Source organism: Herpailurus yagouaroundi, unplaced genomic scaffold, assembly GCF_014898765.1.
Source record: "Herpailurus yagouaroundi ecotype Mexico unplaced genomic scaffold, PumYag 165, whole genome shotgun sequence".
Taxonomy (NCBI): Eukaryota; Metazoa; Chordata; class Mammalia; order Carnivora; family Felidae; genus Herpailurus; species Herpailurus yagouaroundi.
This window is the reverse complement of record NW_024412406.1, coordinates 30,891,252-30,895,530: the sequence shown is the minus strand read 5'-3', so window position 1 is coordinate 30,895,530 and position 4,279 is coordinate 30,891,252. Positions and strand designations below refer to the sequence as shown.

General features: G+C 42.2%; 1 pseudogene; it reads right to left on the bottom strand.

The window, feature by feature from the left end:
• Positions 1-2,419: 2,419 nt before the first annotated feature.
• On the bottom strand, positions 2,420-3,784 carry LOC121038314 (polyadenylate-binding protein 4-like; annotated as a pseudogene).
• Positions 3,785-4,279: the final 495 nt, after the last annotated feature.

The following is a 4,279-nucleotide window of genomic DNA, read 5'->3' as shown; positions in this document are numbered from 1 at the left end:
CTATATTTCTTTTTCATGATGCCAATGCCATATATTTTTAATTTTTAAATGAAGCCTTTGGTTAGGTATTGTTATTTCTCCAGCTTTATTTTTTCCAGAGTAGTTTATCTTATTCTGGGTTATTTCCATTTCCATACAACTGAGAGAATCTGCTTGTCAAATATTACAAAAGTCTGCTGGGATTTTTATCAGTATTGCACTGAATCTATAAATGAATTTGGCAAGAATTAAAGTCTTAACAGTATTTAATTTTCTAATCCACAAAATTGGTTTCTTGAATATAGATTTTAATTTATCTTATCAATGTTTCCCAGTTTTAATATAGGTCCTGTATATCTTTTTTCTAAGTTTTATCCCTATTTTATATACCTGATTATTTTGTGCTATTCCAAAGCTATTGTTTTCTTTAATTTAAAAGTTTAATTGTTTAAAAAGACAAATGTTTAATTATTTGTAGCTAGTATATGTAAATAAAACTAGTTTTCCTGTTGATATTATATCTTTTAACTTTGCTGAACTTATTGGTTCTAATAGAATTTTGATAGATTCCATGACATTTTCCATTGGCAATCATGTCATCTGTGAACAAAGACAGTTTTAATCCCATACCAATCGGATGAAAATATATTGTGTTTTCCATATAATTGGGGATTTTCCAGATATCTTTTCATTTTGATTTCTCTTTTTTCTAATGTTTATTAATTATTTTTGAGAGAGAGACAAAGAGGGGGAGGAGGAACAGAGAGAGAGGGAAGAGAGATAATCTCAAGCAGGCTCCACACCATCAAGGCAGAGTTCAATGTGGGCTTCAACCCACACACTGTGAGATCATGACCTGAGCTGAAACCAAGAGTTGGAGGCTTAACTGACCGCACCCCCCCAGGCACCCCTCATTATTGATTTCCGATTTAATTATATTTTTTAGAATTTGGAGTAAAACCTCAGTGTAAGTTGATTACTTTTAAGATGTGTTGAGACTTATTTATAAGTTAGAGTATGTTTCAGTCTTTCTCGCTCCTGCTGGGGTAGTAAAGTAGAAAATCAAGTAGCGTGGACTTACAAGGTATATCTTCCTTTTGGGTCTGCAAGCAACCTCAAGTGGCAGAGCATTAGAGCTCCCCCTGCTGGCATCCTGACTTCATTTTTTTAAAGGTTGCCTTTTATTAATTTGCACACATTCTTACCTTTGTTCTACTGTATATAACTTGTAATTATCTTTGTTCCTTGGCTGTTTATAAAATTTTCTATTTATCACAGGTTTTTATCGATTTTATTAAAAAGCTGCATTGGGCATCTCACATCTGTGGTTTATAGTTTTCATAAATTTAGAGAATTTCGGGCAATTATATCTTAAAGTAGTTTGTAAACATCTCTTTTGGAAACTTTGAATACCAATAGATTAGGTTGGTTGAAATTGGATCCAAGGTCAATGATACTCTGTGAAGTTTTTTCTTTCCATGTTTCAATTTGATCATTTTTATTGCATTGTCTTCACTAATTTCACCTTCTGTATATCTAATCAGCTGTTAATCCATCCAGAAATATTGTAGGTTTAGCTCTAGAAGTTTGATTTGGGTCTTTTTTATTCCACATCTACTAAAAGTTTGAACATGTGCAATAGAGTTATAGTAACTGATTTAATGTCTTCGTTAATTACAGTCAATTCTGGATGAGTAGGGATTTTTTTTCTCCTCATTAAGGGACATATTTTGATTTTTTTTTCCTCTCTGGTAATCATTGATAGAATTCTAGATATTGTGAATGTTTTCTCATGGTACTGAATATTTTATTATTCCCATCCATACCTTTCAGTTTTATTTGAGATACATTTAAATTACTTGGAACTGGCTTGATCTTTTTTTACGAAGTTTTTTAATTGAGAAACTTAAGACTTAGGTACATTAAACAAAACCAATTTCTGGAGGGAAAAATCCAAGCCCACAATAGGAAAAAATCGTGAACACTGTCTGGGCAATAGCAGAACCCAGAGAATATATTCTTTAATGGAAAATTTCTCGGCACTTCATAATTGACCTTTTGAGATACAATGACCTACTAAATTTGTAATTTGTTGTTCTCAGTATTGAGGTCCATAGGATGAGCTAGGAAATCTCCAAATCATGAGTTGAATTCCATAAGGGGTTATTTCGTGCTTGAAGTTTTTCTTCCTTGTTGAAGAGGCAGCAATGGAAATGGGAACCATCTCTCTTGCCATGAGGAATGTGTTGAAAAGCCGCAGCGTGGCCCATCTTAGAGTGGAGGGATTCAGTAGACTGCGGCATGTGTAGCAGCCCGGATTTGTCAGTCCTGTAGTCTTTCCAGTCAGTCTGGATTCATTGGTTGGATGGGCAGAACACCCAGCAACTGCTTTTGTTCCTGGGGAGGCACTGTGGCCAGCATGGAGGTGCCTTTAGCACCTTCACGTGGAATGTAGGCTGGGGTGCCTGCAGAGGTTGGACGACAGACAATGTGAGGGCTGCAGACACTGGGAGCATATTTGTAGGGTAGGAGCAGTGAGAGAAGCATGAGGCACTATGTTCTGCACGTCAGCTGCGGGAACACCGACCCTCTGAGTGGCAGTACGGAGGCCACCAGAGGCTGGGACGTTACCAGTTAGAGCCAGATGGTAGAAGGGTTGGACAAGGCCCAGGCTGGCGTAGAGTGCGTGATATTCCTCGGAAGCCGTAAGGTCTCCTACCTTGTTACCAGTATAGTTTAGGCCTCATCGGTCAGCTGAGCCTTTCTCTCTTCCTTCCCGGGGGCCAGGGCAGCATATGGCGGCTTGGAGCCACCATGCCTCCATTCACGTCAGTGACTACTTTGACTGCCTCTTCAGGGGAGGAGAAACACATGAAGCCAAACCCTATGCTTTCCCCCTCCTCCAGCATTACCTTAGCCCAGGTGAGTGATCCCAAAGGAGAAAGCTGTTCCCTTGACTTCCCATCATCAATGGAGTTACCCAAGTTCTCTAGTGTAGAGGTTCACTTCCCGATATCGATGAATTGACTAGTTTCTGCTGTCCAAATCTCCATTTTTAACTCAACCTGTCATTCACTTTTTTTTTTTTCCTGTGAAGGGGCTAGAAATATGACTTTTCTTTTCCATTCATCTCTTCCAGGCCTTTATTGGCACCTTCATGCTTTTCACAGCTCACAGAGTCAAAGCATTTGGATTTCCCACTGGGATTTCTCACCACCTTGACGCTTAAGGTCTTGCCAAATTGGACGAATAGCTCTTTCGGACTCTCGCCATTCACCTCCTCCTTAAAGTTTTTGATGTAAGCATTGGTGCATTCCTTGGCTTGGGCTCCCAGCTCAGCTTCCCACCCTTGGGAGACTTGAACCTACTCACAAGCACTTCATAGTCATAGAGGAGCCAAGGCCTTGTCAGTAGCCTTTTAGGTCTCCAAGTGGACAAAGGCATAACTGTGAGAGCCTTTCTCATCTCACACCACCTTGCAGGACAGAATGTTTCCAAAGGCAGAAAAAGTATCATGCATTGCCTTGTTTCCTAGAGATTTGTCCACGTTCTCGCTGAAGACATTCCTCAGAGCAGATTTTCGCGAAGAGGGGGAACGCATGATGCAAAGTGGCTTTCCCTTAATCACGTCAAATTTCATGGTGCCCAAGGCATACCTGGCATCAATAGGCTGCTGGAAGTTGATGGAGTTGTAACCCAGGGGGCACAGGTGATCACGCCAGACCTGGATGGACAGCACAGGCCCAGCAGGACAGCTTTTTATCTGGCAAGGCCTCCCTGCCTTCCGAGGGTGGGTAAGTCCCATACAGGGGCAGCTAGGGGCAGAAGCGTTGCTCTCCCCTGCCCCCGCCACCCCGAGCCCCACCAGGAGGATGTCCCATAAGGAGCACACAGGTTGAAGGGGGCCCTTCTCAGAGCTGTGGCCCAGGCTGTGCCCACAGTTGGCGTGGAGTGAAGCTAAGGGAAGCTGTGGCTCAGAAAGGCAGAGAGTTCCACAGAGGAGTTCAGGGCACGACAGCAACACAGCAGACTTTCAAAACCCATATGATCCTCCTGGGAGCTTGAAATTTTCAATTGTCCTTCACGAGGTGGCCAAAGGCTGCTCCCAAGGGGCCCCCGGGACATTCATTGCTCTGTAGATACAGGCTTCGAGCTCCTGGACGTTTAAGATGCCAACAGCCAGTGGGAGGGGGAAACCAAAAATTTGTAGCTGCCACCGCATAAACTCTGGGAGGGCTGGGCATGCGGTCATCCCCACACCCAGTGTGGGCAGCTCACAGGCTGGAACCAGGACCTGTGT